This window comes from Oryctolagus cuniculus, chromosome 6 (assembly GCF_964237555.1).
Source record: "Oryctolagus cuniculus chromosome 6, mOryCun1.1, whole genome shotgun sequence".
NCBI lineage: Eukaryota > Metazoa > Chordata > Mammalia > Lagomorpha > Leporidae > Oryctolagus > Oryctolagus cuniculus.
In genome coordinates, this window is record NC_091437.1 from 96,007,437 (window position 1) to 96,023,731 (window position 16,295).

Sequence of the window (16,295 nt, forward strand, 5' to 3'; positions counted from 1 at the left end):
TTTTTAATTTTCATCTACTTGAAAGGCACAACAACAGAGAGAGAGAGAGAGAGAGAGAGAGAGAGAGAGAGAGAGACCCCAGCCCCCTGGCCTTATTCTTTAAATTACATTTAGGAAATGAACGCTGCTGGACTATGCCATATTTAAAGAGCATTTCCAGGTGGGCACTCTGGCGCCATAGGTTAAGTAGGTGCTTGGGATGTCCACATCCTGCAAGGGAGTGAAGGTTTGAGTTATGGGCACTCTGCTTCTGATCCAACTCCCTGCTAACGAATCCTGGGGAGGAAGCTGATGATTGGGTCTCTGCCACTCATGTGGGAGACCTGGATGGAGTTCCTAGCTCCAGGCCTCAGCTTGCCCCAGTCCTGGCTCTGCCTTTGAAATAAATAATTTTTTTTTTAATAAAGAAGTTCAATGCAAAAGGTGGTTATTAGGCATTCTGGAACTATTTTCCACTGATAGTTAGGCTTTTAAGAAAATTAAAACTGCATTATTATATGTGTCAAGAAGACTACTGCCTCTCTCAGTTGGCAAATGACCTGAGAATTCAACCATTTCCCACTGAGGTATTCTGTTATAGATAATATTAGGAATGGAGGTGTGGTGTGTAACCAATTTCTAGAGACCATTTCCTTCAGTGTATCATTTTACCTAACATGAGGACAGCAAGGATCAACACTGACACCACTCACTCCTACATATCTGAGCCTTTTCATTAATTTCACTGTCCTCAATCTCTGATATGCTCAGTGGAAAACTGGAGGGTCCAGTGGGCTTGTACAGGGACGGCAGTTTTGCAGCACTGTGGAGGGCAGTGCATCACGTGTCATCATCACGTCCTGACCACGTCGTCCAGGAACCAGTCGAGGCATCTGGCACTGATTATAAAGGACAGATCACCTAGCAGGTTAGTAGTACACAAGCCCTTCTTTGATTTCTTCCTGTTTCCTTTTGGTTATCTCTTCGGGCATTCAACACTTTTAAGGAAAAGAAAGAATGAAGACAAATGAAGTGAAACTCCAGGCTTTGAATTTCATTCCCAGTAAGAGCACTTAAAAAACAAACAGAACAACTGCTTACACTCTGAAAAGAAAACATACTAAAACACTAAGTGGTTGTGTAAAGGTGGTACCATTAGGGGTAATTTCTCTAATGCCCACACCTTCTAAATTATAGTTGCATTATTAATAGCTATACTTGAGTATAAGAGTAAAAGAATCTATGGGGAACTTAGTTAAAACTAACAATCTCAAACATTTGCACTATCTTGGGCTTCTATCAGAGTAAAAGGAAATTGCCTGTATAACTTGACAATGTAAACAAACACAAAAATATCTGGTACTTATTCCCGATCTCGCTGTCTATGAGAAGGAAGGGAAACAAATAAAGGGAAAAGAAAGCCGTGGAGACACACCCACAAACCAAAACCACAAGAAAAATAATCTAATACCAGACGACAGGAGGCAGGGGGACTGAACGAGTGTCTACGTAAGAAGCGATTGTGCAACACTAACAGAGCAAAACCACATTCTTGTCACAATGCTCACCCAAAGCCCAGTGCCTTCCAAGAGGCCACACAGCAGGTGGACCAGATAGGTAGGGACACAGCAAAAGAAAGCAGTTGGGCTCAGGATTGCCCTGAGCCCTCACCTGGTTCAGATGGCACAATGCTCTTCAGGAGAATGACACAGAAACCAAGCTAATAGCACCCAAGAAGGTAACTCTTAGAGGAAAATCCTCGGGAAGTACTGCTCTGGAGGTGGATCTCTTTCGTTAACAAGGAAACCTCCGAGGTATTGCAGGACATGCTTCGCAGAGAGCGTCATTCACGTGGCATCTCATGTCGAGAGAATGCAGCACCACCTACTATCTGCACAGACGATCCAGAGTCAACCCAGCTCTCGGTAACGACGTTCATGTGAACACTCAGGGTCTAGGTTCCTCTCCAACTCAAAGCACCATACGGTTGAGAAGAATGTCTTGTTAGATTTGGAGTCGCAATGTGGTTTACAAGGGCTCAAGGCAGTTTAATAGGCTATTTTAAAGGCACCAAGTTTTTACCAAGCCCTGGGAGTGTTCGCTATGAAACTACCTTGATCAACTCAAAGAAGCCAGACACCTTCCTACACAAATCCCAAACACTTCATTGCAATCCCCACTGCATTCTCTAAGGCAGCACCATGGTTTTGTTTCCAGATCACTCAAGAAATTGCTCAGCCAGGCCCAGTAATCCCACTTCTGGGGATTTACTCAAAAGATTTGAAGTCAGTCTGCTAAAGTGATGTCTGCACAACCACGGTCATTGCAGGTCATTGCTTGAACAATAGCCAAGTTCACAACTCAACCCAAGAGTCCATCAACAGATGAATGCATAAAGGCGTGTGGTATATAGCATGGATGTATATGAATACTACTCAGCCTTTACCAAGAAGAAATTCTGTCACTGGAACAACACAGATGGAACTGGAGAACATTATGCCAAGTGAAATATGCCAGGCACAGGACGACAAATATCTCACGTTCTCACTTTCATGGGGAATATGAAACAATCAAACTCACAGAGGCCGAGAGTGAACAGTGGATACGGCTGCTGCTGGGGGTGGGGTAGGGGGAACTGGGAGATGATGCTCAAACAGTACCAAGTCTCAGGAGGAAGAGGATTGGGGGGAGAAGGCTCTTTTGAAAACCTATCACACATAGTTAATGGCAGTATACTGTGTGTTTCAAAATAGCTAAGAGTAAATTTCAAATGTTCTCATCACAGAAAATGAATTCTTGAGGTGATGGCTATGTTATTAGTTTGATTTAATCCAAATTATATTTATAAATCATAGCATTGCTTTATGCCCCCCCAAGTATATACAATTATAAATCACCAATTTACAGTAATTTGGAAAGGAAAAAGGATGTACTCATCCAAAGGAGAGCTGAGTGGGGACCTGATGCACGGGCAGGGAGACCTCAACTTGCTTTCTCACAGAGGAAGCGTTCCAAGCAAAACACACTCCACCAGGCTGGGCACAAAACAGTAGGCTTTCCCTCATGGTAGGAGGTTGGCTACTGCCACATCTACTTCATCGATGTGATTCCTAGATAATGCTTTCCTAAGTTATAAAATACAACTCTTTTCTTATAAATTGACCAAATGAGTAAGATTATCTATAAACTTTCAGTAACTTATTGATTTCTTCATATCACCTAAATACAGTCCTGAGAAAAATATCATGCTTGCCATTAAATCTAGATACACTGAAAGTCTATAGCTCAAAAATTTTTTTTTTTTTGCATGTTTCCCACTGAAAACTGCTTCCTTCAACAAAGCCATTAAGCCTTTAGGTCTATGTTAAGATTATTAACATGGGGCCGGTGCATGGCACAGTGGGTTAATCCTCCACCTGAGGTGCTGGCATCCCATATGGGTGCCAGTTCTAGTCCTGGATGCTCCTCTTCCGATCCAGCTCTCTGCTATGGCCTGGAAAAGCAGTAGAAGACAGCCCAAGTGCTTGGGCCTCTGCACCTGCATGGGAGACCTAGAAGAAGCTCCCAGCTCCCAACTTGAGATGGGTCCAGCTCTGGAGTGAACCAGCAGATGGAAGACCTCTCTCTTGCTCTCTCTGTAACTCTAACTCTCAAATAAATAATAATAAAAACCATTAACATGAGTTCGTTCCTAAGGATTTACTGATATTAAAGACAAACAATAGTGATAAGGCAACACATGTGGCATAGATAAATAATATAAACTTTTTTTCTTAGAAAGCAGTATTCACTCCAAAGACAGCAAACTGTACTTTTCAATTTCAGAAAGACATCAATTATTATATGATTACAAGCAATATTGTTAAGAGTAATAGGAATATCTACTGCTGCTAACAGCTAACATCAATATTTGGAACTCAGCACGGTTCTTTCTCCAGTTCTCCTCCTCCCTGAGAAACAGGTTATTAGGAGGTGAGATTCACTTGAGCTCTGGAACCCAACAAGCTACAGCTCAAATACTGACTTCTGCTATTTACTGTATGTGTGACCCTGGGCAAGTTAATTAACTTCCTTTGGTCTGAGTTCCTTCATTTGTAAAATGGTTTTAATAAATCCCATGCTGAGTTTTTAAAAGAATAAAGAAGAAATTCACATACGCAGAGTTCCTGAGGAAGGGTCTAGTCTTAGTAGGTGCTAGGTAATGACAGCAATTATTGTTATCCTTGTGGAAGCAGCAGGAATCAAACAGCTTCCCGTAATTTAGCCAGAAAAGCGAAATACTCAGGACCTTCAGAAATATTTCCTAGAATGTGCTTTTAAAGTCATTTTTAGGTTTCTGAGTTCTACCAGGACAAGACAACATCTTGTCATACACAAGTTAGGCTGTGTCATAAGACTCTTGTATCAGGAGCTCTCTTGACATTAGTGAGAAGCAAGCAGATGTTCCATTAGTACTTGAAACCCTAGGACTGCCAATTACTGAGTCAGATTTAACTAATACATAAACTACTCAGACTATGCTAAGCACTTTGGGAGGCTGCATCAAATTTTTCAGCAGCCAGTCAGCGAGTATTTATTGAGTCCACTGAGGATACAGCTATGCGCTGGAAACTTGGCACACACATCAATGAACAGACATAATCCCCACCCTCAGAGTTTACCAGCTAAAGAGGACAAACAAACAACACAGAGGGAAAATGTAATGTTTTTTAGCATAAGGTTAACTCAGAATGGATATGCAGGATGGTTTGGTGGACAAACGATGCCCATCAGAAAAGCCGCTCTGAGTCAGTAGGTTTTGCTGTTTTAAAAAATGGGAGAAAATATAATAGATGACTGATGGAAGACAGGCAGTTATAAGTATATATTACAATTTGGATATTGAATATAACAACAGCAAGAAAGCACATCAAGACAGAAGTAATTTTCACAGTGAAGAGCAAAATTATCTGGGTTAAGAATAATTAGCAAACTTCAAGTCACTAATGTTAAGACTAATACGCTAAAAAATAATGACTATTTGCATTCAAGTCTCAGCTTTGCTCCCAATTCCAGCTTCTTGGTGCATCCTGGGAGCTGAGAGGTGATGGCTCAAGTAATTAAGCCATTGCCACCCACATGGAAGAACCGGATTGTGTTCCCACTCCTGGCTTTGGTCTGGCCTAGTCCCAGTTTTTGCAGGTACCTGGGGTGTGAGCCTACATTTGGACAATCTCTGTCTCTCTGCATTTCAAGTAAGTTTTTTTAACAGACAAAAAAAAAAAAAAAGATTATGTGCTATATTATATCCTTTGCTAACTATTCAACCTGGGGAGTTGGGGGTGGGATTCACCGCCTGGGGATACATAATTTATTACCACAACCAAGTTTCTACAAACAACAGGTAAATTAGATTGCTGGGTGTATGGTTATTAATTGTTTCACCTGATGAATATGTCTACCAAACTAATATTCCTACCACTTGATAGAAGCCTATTAAAATAATTTCCAGGTTTTTTAGGAAACATAAATGTAATAAAATAAAATGGATCCCCCTCAAGAGGGTCTAAAAATTCAGGAATAATATTGTGTACATATATAAAATATATATATATAGTGTACAATAATATAAAATTCAGGAATACTATATACATGTACACACAACATTCAATGTTATATGGCAAATTAGCACAGCATTTCTAGGGTCATCCTGATCCTCAGTAGAGATGAACTTGGTTCTCTCAACAGTCTGGGGTCTTCGTTCCTAGCCCCAGCCCCTTGCCACACCTGTGGCTAGTTCCACCCACCACCCTAACTAGCTCTGCTACTGGTTTTTCTCTCCCTTTCCAAATCTGTCTCAAATAATAAAGGATTCCACTTTTCAAAGTTTATTTGCATATGCTTAGCATACACATTCTTGGGACAAAATAAAATATGTAAGCCAATAATTGATTATTCTACCTCAAATGTCTGTTTTCTCTATCTTGTCAATAATGCTACCTCCAAAAGGATACAATGAGGTTTACTCTTGTCATTTTGTATCCAAAACATAATGTAAACTTTCTTTCATTCATTCACTCACTCATTCTCTATGAATTCATCAAGTACCAAGTACTGAAGGTGCAAGTAGAGAAAAGCTGTACTAATATCATTCTTGCCCATGCATTATATACTCTACAGATCAACAACCTCAGAAGAAAATGCATACCCTTTCTCATCCATTCCAGGAAGGTTTTGCTGTCCCTGGAACTTGCTCCAGAAGTATTAGATCTTCTGTTTCCAACCTTGGCCTCATGTCTGTAGTAGCTCTTTCAGTTCTACCCTTCTCTCTTTAATGAAGTTATCTTTCACTCTTGTTCTTTTTAAAATTTCCTTTTTAAAATTATAAAACAAATAAAAATTCATTGTGGAAAATAGAGAAAAGCATAAAACAGAGGGGAAATGTTCACTACCCCCCGCATGAAGTAACTTTTGTTAATATTCTAGATAATATTTTCCTTCGGTTTCTTTCAGGTGTTTTTCTTGTCATATCTTTAAATATGACTAACTGTAAACTTTATATTTATTTCTCCTCACAACTACTGCTGTTGCTATCATAAGAATATGGCATCATTTATCTAACCATTTCTTCCCTGTTATACAGTCCTGTTTCCATTGTTTCACTATTTACAGAAACTGTATGATGGAAATTTTTACATACAAATCTTCATTTGGATACACAATTAATTCCTAAGCATTCCTAGGTCAAAAGAGAGGATCAGCCTGCAAGCCTTCTGATACATAAAGCCAAAGTGACTTTTTAGAAAAGTAATACTAGGAGCCAGCACTGTGGCTCAGCAGGTTAACACCCTGGCCTGAAGCGCCAGCATCCCATATGGGCACCGGTTCTAGTCCTGGCTGCTCCTCTTCCAATCCAGCTCTCTGCTATGGCCTGGGAAAGCAGTAGAAGATGGCCCAAGTCCTTGGGCCCCTGCACCCACGTGGGAGACCTGGAAGAAGCTCCTGGCTCCTGGCTTCAGATCGGCGTAGCTCCAGCTGTTGCAGCCATCTGGGGAGTGAACTAGCCGATGGAAGACCTCTCTCTCTGTCTCTACCTCTCTCTGTAACTCTTTCAAATAAATAAATCGAATGGAAGGGAGGGGAGGGGAGGGGAGGGGAGGGGAGAGGAGGGGAGGGGAGGGGAGGGGAGGGAAATTAAATTATACCAATGTGTAATTCTTGAAAATGTTCATTTAACAGCTTAATTAACAAAGGACAATCTTTCGCCCATTTATCCATTTTACTAATTTAAAAAAAGGTACCTTAACTAAAGTTCTCCTTTCTACTTTTTTATTTAAGAATCTAGTCTATTTATAGAGGCTAAAATAGAACCTAGCTTCCCCCAGAATCATTGTCACCTCACCTGGCATTCTGGTCTTTCTGGCCAAAGCTTCGTCACCTCTACCTCATCATAAGTGGAGGTCATTACCACCAAAACTATAAGCTGCTGACTGCTCTCCCTGGGACACACCTACCATTCTGGTAGCAGACACAGCTTAAACGGAGCCACCAGGAAACCAGCCTGTACTACCCTGTACTACTCCTCATCTCCACACAACCGGCAAGACAAGCCAAACACTGTGTTAAGCTTGAAGAGACTTCCATCGAAACTCCTAAAGTTCTTAATGATACTCCTCTCAATTTCTCCCAGCACCCATAATATATTTAAATGTAGTACAATTTTCTTTTAACTTTTATTTAATGAATATAAATTTCCAAAGTACGACTTATGGATTACAATGGCTTCCCCCCCCATACCGTCCCTCCCACCCACAACCCTCCCCTTTCCCACTCCCTCTCCCCTTCCATTCACATCAAGATTCATTTTCGATTCTCTTAATATACAGAAGATCAGCTTAGTATAATGTAGTACAATTTTCAAAGTGGACTAGTACTTACAATACAAACTGTGAGTGTGAGTGAGTGTGTGTGTGTGTGTGTGTGTGTAGATACAAAGCACTTGTGTTCCTACCCTCAGTAATCAATTCCTACCCACAGATCCATCAGTCTGTGAATACACAGGAAAGTACATAAAGTCCTCTTATTTAAGTTCCCCCACATACATGTGAAATGATACAACCATTTCACTGCTGTTAATTCGAAACAGTGAGAGCATCACAATTCATGCAAATAAAGCCCTGGAAAACTGGCCTTTCTGCTTTTCACCTACACATACACACAGCCAGCTGTGATCCCAGAACTACACAAAGAACTTAAAATAATGTGGAAGACATGTCTTTTGTAAAATATGTAACAAGGAAACGTCACGTGAGAAAAACTGTTAGGGAATTTGAATTTCTTGTATTACTTACAGACGATGGATCATGAAGACTGGTCATAGCCTCCATGGATCCAATGCTGAAGATTTAAAAAAGCTACTGCAGTGCCTCATCCATTATGCAGCTTCACTCCTAAACACACTGGTAACTCTTAGCTCTCTTCCCAACCCTCCAGACTACCCAGGTACATAAAAGGTAGAACAGGGACAGTGAGACTTGGCTTTCACTGGTCTTAGACTTTAAATAAGTGTGTTGGTAGTAGTCCCTCGACACTAACTTACAAAAGAAAGAAACAACCTTAAAGAAATACAAGCCCTTGACTATCTCTGCTGAGGTTCTAATAAACAATGCATTTACTGGGTTTCCCTAGAGATGGCACTAGGATTGGATGATCAGTAATGCACTCGTGCCCATCCCAACAGTCCTCCATCAGCTAGCCCACTTCACTGCCTTTGCTTAAGCTAGCTTCGTCTGACTTCAAAGTTTTTCATTTCTATTACAAGATTACATATATCCTGAAGTTTGCTCAAGAAGATTAATACATCCTGCTGGTGCCATCTCTTTCCTTACATCACAGGCATATATGAACAGTCAAAGGAACAACCTTCAATTTAAATGGGCAACAATCCTGCCTTGTACTCATTTGCATTGTGAATAGTAATATCATTTAAGGAATCTGAAATATTCAAATTTAGTATGCTGGTAACAAAGCACTCAACAGAACAAGATTACTAGTAAATGTGAACATGCATTGTAGACATCTATGAGAAAGCTTGACATTATTCACAAAATCTATAATAATCAATTTAAATAAATATTGTTCAAAAAATATTATAAAGCTTGCTAAGTACCAAAACTGCTCTGCTTGAACTGACTGTATTTCAAAAACATTTATTTTAAACAATTTTCAACCCAACCTCTATAATTAAAAAATGGGGGCATAAAATCACAACACTAACTGATGAAGTTAACTCAGTTAAAAGCCAACCAAAGAGACAAAGGAAAAGTACAACCTCACAACATGACTTCACAAATAGGCAAAACGTTTCAATTAAAACAAAATTTAAGAACGGAAACACGGAAAGAAATTTACCTGGATTACTAACAAGATTTTTAGCCTTACTAGAGCAAGCAATCATATAGTGGAGCATTTGACTAAGCACAGGTGTAGGAACGGAGTTTAAAAGACAGAATAAAGATACAACTACACAGATGATAGACAGATGCACTAGACAGACAGCTAGATACACAGAAACCAACCAACCTCCAAGTTTTAAGCTGCATTACCCACCAGAGACTTCCAGCAATCCCCAGTCCTTCGGGAAGCAGCATTTTAATGAACCGGCTACATGCATCTCAGAGACTCAACCCACATTTCCTGATTTCTATGACAGATTGTCATTAACCTACCAAGATCACCAGGAATGCAGTACCAGTGTAGCCACACTTAAATAAACCTTTCATCTACTTTGAGCAAAACAAAAACACTGTGAAACTGGTATGGCAAGTTACACAACTTAGCACCATTATACATCAGTTTCAGATGAGACTCGTCATCATACAGGAGACACATACAGAAAAGTCACACATGCGTAACTTGCACGGGACCAGGGAAAACAAGAATTATCAATGCAAGTAATTTTTAGCAGTAACTGCTTGTGAGATTATATAAACCAGCTAATGAATAAGATTCTAGATAAAGCTCTGAGGATTATATGTAACTTCTGTATTTTGATTAACAAAATTCTTGATTTTCACTTACAAAGGTCTTAACTGAGTTCTACAACAAAATTTTTATGCTTCTATACTTCCTGTGACATTTCCAGAGAAAATTTTTCTTGTCCTCCCCAAGTCTCTTGTAGATGGATAGCATTTATAAATGATTCTCTGAATAGAGATCTTTATCCTCTTAAATGCATTTCATTAACTAAAATTCTAAACAAGTAGTTCTAGAATAGTGAGCTTGTTCCTTCTATGGAAGAAATGTGTTAATATCAGGGATTAAACAAGCAATCAAGGCTTGCTTATAATAACAGAAAATAGCAGAAACAAACTTCATCAATGTTCAAGATCACGTATACACCTATTAAGGTCTACACAGAAATAAGTATAGGCTTTTCGCATTAAATATTTCTCATTTTAAAACAATTTAATTTCCAATTCCCTGACATCAAATTAGATATTCTACTAGGATAATTAAAATTTAAAAAAAAAAAAAAAAGAGTGAGGGGTTGGCGTTGTGGCACAGTAGGTTAATCTGCCACCAGCGTCCTATACAGGCATAGGTTCAAGTCCCAGCTGCTCCTCTTCAACCCAGATCCTTGCTAATGTGCCTGGGCAGGCAGCAAAGGATGGTACAAGTCCTTGGGCCCCTGCACACACTTGGGAGACCCAGAGAAAGCCCCTGGCTCCTGACATTAGCCTGGCCCTTCCCTGGCTGTTGTGGCTTTTTGGGAGTGAACCAGAGCATAGAAAATCTCTACCCTCTCCCCTTCCCTCTCTAACTCTGCCTTTCAAATAAATAAATAAAATAAATCTTCCCAATACATCGCTGAAGGAGTGTAAACTGATTTAGCCTCTTAAAGAACTGATAGAACAGTTGTCCCTTAGTATTCAAGGAAGTAAATTTTTTTCTCATTAATTTTCCATGCATGGTTGGTACATCCATGGATGTAGAATGCAGACACACAGAAGTCTCAGATATACGTATTCAAGCTCAAAACATATTATTTTCAAGATCTAGTAATTTTGCTTGGGGTATATATCTAAGAGAAGTGAAGGTTCATGTCCACCAAAAACATGTACAAGAATATTTATAGTTTTATCCACAATAGCCTAATCTGGAAATGACCCAAAAGTCCATCAATAGAATTAATAACTAAATTTCCAAAAAGACAGTGTGGACTCCAGTTGGGAAGCCCAAGTCCCATATCAGAGTGGTTATGCTCAAGCCCTGGCTCTATTCGAAGAAACAAAAGAGTTGCATCCCTGCCACCCACGTGGGAAACCTGGATTGAGTTCCTGGCTCCAGCTTCAACCTGGCCCAGTCCTAGCTATTGCAGGCATTTAGGGAGTGAGCCACACACATTTTGTGTGTATGTGTGTGTGTCTTTCTGTGTGCCTCTGTCTCTCAAATGAGAAAAAAAAAAAATAGCATATCCAAATAACAGTGCAAAGCAAAAAAGAAAAACTAACACTACAACACAGATGCTGAGCTAAAGAGGCTTGACATAAAAAGAGCACATCCCATATGATTCAACTTTTGAAAATTCAAAAATAGTTAAACTAATACGTAGGTAATATGGTTTGGATGTTGAATGTCCCAAGGCCCAGGTGTTAAAGCCTTGGTCCTCAGTGTGGCACTACTGGGAGGTATTAGAACCTTTAACAGCCGTGGGGAACCTTTTTTTCTCCAAAGGGCCATTTGGATATCCATAACATCATTCATAACCCATACAAAATTATCAACTTAAAAATTAACCTGTTCTAGATTTACTGAATTTTGAGTCCAGCCTGTGGTTGCCTTGGCAGGGCCAGACCGAACGATTTCGTGAGACTGATATGGCCGGTGGGGTTGGCATTCCCCACCCCTGCTTTAGGAGATGGGGCCTAGCAAGAGGTTCTTAGGCAATAATAAAATAATAAAAGCCTGCGCTAGGGATGATGCCGTGACCTAGCAGGTAAAGCTGCTGCCTGCAGTTCCAACAATGCCGACTCAGGTCCCAGCTGCTCCACTTCTGATCCAGCTCTCTGCTATGGCCTGGGAAAGCAGTAGAAGATGGCCCAAGTCCTTGGGCCACCATAGCTATGTAGGAAACCTGGAAGAAGCTCCAGGCTCCTGGCTTCAGATCAGCCCAGCCCAGGCCATTGCGGCCATCTGGGGAGTGAACCAGCAAATGGGACCTATCTCTCTCTCTCTCTCTCTCTACTTCTTCTTTTTTTTTTTTTTTTGGACAGGCAGAGTTAGTGTGAGAGAGAGACAGAGAGAAAGGTCTTCCTTTGCCGTTGGTTCACTCCCCTAATGGCCGCTGCGGCCAGTGCACCGCGCTCATCCGAAGCCAGGAGCCAGGTGCTTCCTCCTGGTGTCCCACGCGGGTGGAGGGTCCAAGGACTTGGGCCATCCTCCACTGCACTCCCGGGCCACAGCAGAGAGCTGGACTGGAAGAGGGGCAACCGGGACAGAATCCAGCACCCCGACCGGGACTAGAACCCGGGGTGCCGGCGCCGCAGCGGAGCATTAGCCTAGTGAGCCGCGGTGCCAGCCCCCTCTGCCTCTATGTCTCTGTAACTGCCTTTCGAATAAATAAATAAATATTAAAAAAAAAAAAAAAGAAAAGAAAAAAGCCTGTGCTGGGGCCCACCCAAGCTCTGCTCCTGGCCCCCTGGGTGACTCTTCTTCTGCGTGCTCTGTGGGGGCCTTCGCATGCCAGTTGAACCTTGAGCATCCAAAGCTGGGAGCTCAGCAATCTCTCCTTGAGTAGCTTGCCTTAGCTATTTCGTTACAGTACTGAGAAGCCGACTAACACAGTGGGACCCATCTGCATCGATAGTGACAGAGATCACAGTAGCAGTTATCTTGTGGTGAGACACTAGTGGAAAGGGGTGTGGGAGGGAACTTGCTAGGGTACCAGTGGAAATGTCTTTACTGATATGTACACATTTCTTGGCATATAGATTTGAATGCATATAGGAAAAGTCGCCTGAGTCACATTCCATCTTAACCCTCACTAACTCCCTGAGCTGTAGTACATTATTCAGCCTGCCTAAGCCTGACTTTTTCCCTCTGGATGGGGATAAATGTCTTTCACATGGAGTTGATGTTAAGATTACAAAACACTCAATAAATGGCGGTGGTGGTGATTGCTTCTATTACCTGGTTTCTTATTTGCATCAAACGAAGAACATGATGAAAAGACTATGAATGTACATAGTAAAAAAAAAATAGCCACAGGAAAAAAAACCTCAAGAAATTAGAATTTGGCAGTCAAATGTCATAACATTAAAGCAATATGCTGAAGACAACTCAACAAAAATTCATGTGCATATTTACTGAGTCACAACAAAAGGACAAACTGTATTTCTGTAACCTTAAAAAGTACCAATGTGTGTACTACAATTAGAAAGGATGTCCAGTTGAAGTGGTTAAATGAAAGTGTTTCTAACAACCAAGAGTTGGTTGACATCAGTCATATGGAAGAGGTAGGGACTCAAAGCAAACAGAAAAGAAATTCACACAGTAACTTTTCTCTCCCAAACAAAAAACTTTCATAAGCTAATTTGTTTTGAAGTCTCATATTCCCATTGATTTAGGATTACTCAGTCTAGAAAATAGTTCTAACAAAAATGGATGGGTGCTTACTAGCTAAAATGTGCACACAGCACAGCATTTCATTACAAAAAACAAAATTTTGCAAATATATTTCTATTTTTCACATACCATGTTCCGGAATTCTCTCTCAAAATAATGGTCAAAAGCAAAATTATCTATTAGTTCTGTATATAGAAACAACAGCATAAAGCTTTTTTACTAAAACAAAACAAAAATTAGAATCTAACTTTTACTGTAGTATTAGGTGAATACTAAATGTAAAAGAATTTAAAATAAATCTGACACAACAGAGCACATAAAGCCCATCACAAAGGGTCATTTGAGTCTCTGAATTTTTACTACAGTTATATGGGTCTCTGAATTCAAAATCTAGTTTGCTCAAATACAAAATGCTACTAAAATTTTAAGCTAATTTGAAAAATGACAACTGTATGAATTATTCAGAGATGTTTTCCTTTCTTACAATTCTCTTCAGTTCACTAAGAATTAATAATTAACAGTAACTGAAATATTCCTACCGTAAGTTAAAAGTTAGTGTCTAAAATTGCACTGCGGCACCATGGATTAAGCCACTTGGGGTACCCATATTTCATTCTAGAGTGCCCAGGATTGAGTCTCAACTACTCCAGGCTTCCAATCAAGCTTCCTGTAAATTCACCTAGGAGGCAGCAGAAGATGGCCCAAATTCCTGTGGTCCCCATGGGAGACCTAGATGCAATTCTCAGCTCCTGGCTTTAGCCTGGCGCTGTCCTGGCTACTGCAGTTATTTGCAGAGTGAATCAGTGGATGGAAGATCTGTCCCTGTTTCTCACTCTCTCTCTGAAGCTCTGCCTTTCGAATAAATAAGTCTTCTTTTTAAAAGAAAGGATGAGGGAGAGGAAGAAATGCATGCTACATATTAGTTTGTACCAAACTTTCTAGAAGTATAACATTTTGATGTTATTTTTTAATCCACTTTTTTTGAGCAAACTGCATACTACCAGAGAAATCAAAATAAAAGTCAGACTTTTAGCCAAGTTCATTTTAAGCTAAGCTTTAATTTTCATTTAAGCTTTATCTTTAAATGCTTACATTTAAATTCTCTAAAGCAAAATCTCATATTCAGTGAAGCAGCAATCAAATATATTGTGAACAAAATAAAATCATGAAGCTGTTACAGTCAGTTGCAGCCAATGCAGTCTAACTAAATGCAGTTTTCACACACAAACTACAGTTTGAAACAATTAAGCCATGACTGACTAACACAATGACTTGAATAGCGGCACTGAAAATGTTAGAATGCAAAATTCTCTTAAGGTCAACAGGATTCTCACTCACATTCATGTTACATGGATTTCTTATTAAGGTTTCAAAGGCAATATTTATGAAAAGTAGTCACTGTGTGATGATAGAAGCCATCTTAAGATCTGCAAAGGAACTATTTTACTACAAACACAAATACTCAGTAAACAGTAACTGGAGTTAGAAGGGGCTGACTTGACTGTAGCTAAAGCGGGTCAAACTAAATATGCACTCCAAATTTTTTAAATTTCTAGGAATTTTTTTTAAGGGCACATCCACTTTTTCAGTTACAAAACAACTAAAATTGTGTTTGTGCCAAGATTAGCCCTCTTTGAATTAAAATGGCTACATCTGTAATCAAGTTTTAAAACCGTGCTTAATAATTAAAAGAAAACCACCTACACTTGAATATTTCCACAATACTACTATGTATTACAGTATGATTACATTTCTGTGTACATTTCAAGAAAGCTGGTCTGACTAAACCCTTTTCCCAACTATTCCTAACTTTAAATAGATAAAGAGGTCTTTCTGTGGAAGCTGATAGAAAAGTCTACCAAAATCCCCTTTGCTAAGTTTAGTCATAAGTTTTGTTATTGGTTTTTTGGAGGTGGGGCTTTTTCTTTTTTAAAGATACTTTATGATATATATGAGTGTGTATAAGATTACTACAATTCAAACAGATTTTAACAGCAAATTCCGATGCTTACATCAAATTAATTTTTTCCCTATTTTAAATAACTCACAATTGACCAACTCTTGCCTTCTTGCTCTGACCGCACTAAGTCTATTTAATCTTTGTAGATCAAACTCCAGGAGTCCATAGTTCAGAGAAGGCCGTGCTTTACAAAAGCTGGGCTGTGGTTGCTCAACACCTCACGCAGTGGAGATGGGACAAGGAATAAACCTTCCTACTCACATCACAAAGTGCCTATTCTGCAGTCCTTACCTCAGGTGACCAGGGCAGGCCTGGGGGGTAAATGTGATCACTTTCATTTTACAAAGCACCAGGGAAAACCGAGTTTAAATAACTTGTACAGGGTCTTCTTGCTAGTGGCAAAGTGAGGAACCAAACCTAAGATTTCATACTCCAGATTACATTCTCTTTTCCCCCAATCTTCCTGCCACCTAATATTTGGTTGCTGCATTTATCAAAGAGCTGGCTAGACTGGTCTTTTCCAGCTGTTTGAAAAACATATCAAAGCCTAGAGTTTTTTATTGGCAGACTTGAATGGATTAACTGAAATTTAAATTGCTGCAAGTGCAGAATAATCAGAAATGTTCACTCTCACACCAGCCTCAGGGGACTGGTGCCATCAACTCACCCAGGGCTGCATCAGTCCCAGGTCCTTTCAGCTCTGCAATGCAATTGGGAGAAGAGAGATTTCCCTGAACTCTGCCAGTGTCAG

The 16,295-nt window shown here is 40.0% G+C and overlaps 1 protein-coding gene across 19 annotated transcripts in view; it reads right to left on the reverse strand.

Annotated features, from left to right (window-relative positions):
- Positions 1 to 16,295, reverse strand: part of NCOA2 (nuclear receptor coactivator 2) — a 299,416-nt gene that overhangs the window by 212,456 nt on the left and 70,665 nt on the right. The window contains exon 1 of one of the 19 annotated variants that reach the window (XM_051844539.2): positions 9,568 to 9,656. The exons of 16 other annotated variants lie outside the window; for them this stretch is intronic. The gene's annotated coding sequence lies outside the window, so the exon portion shown is untranslated. Of the gene's footprint in view, positions 1 to 9,540; positions 9,657 to 16,295 lie in introns of those variants that run through there. 2 more of the 19 variants (XM_051844547.2, XM_051844540.2) reach the window with 2 other exon arrangements.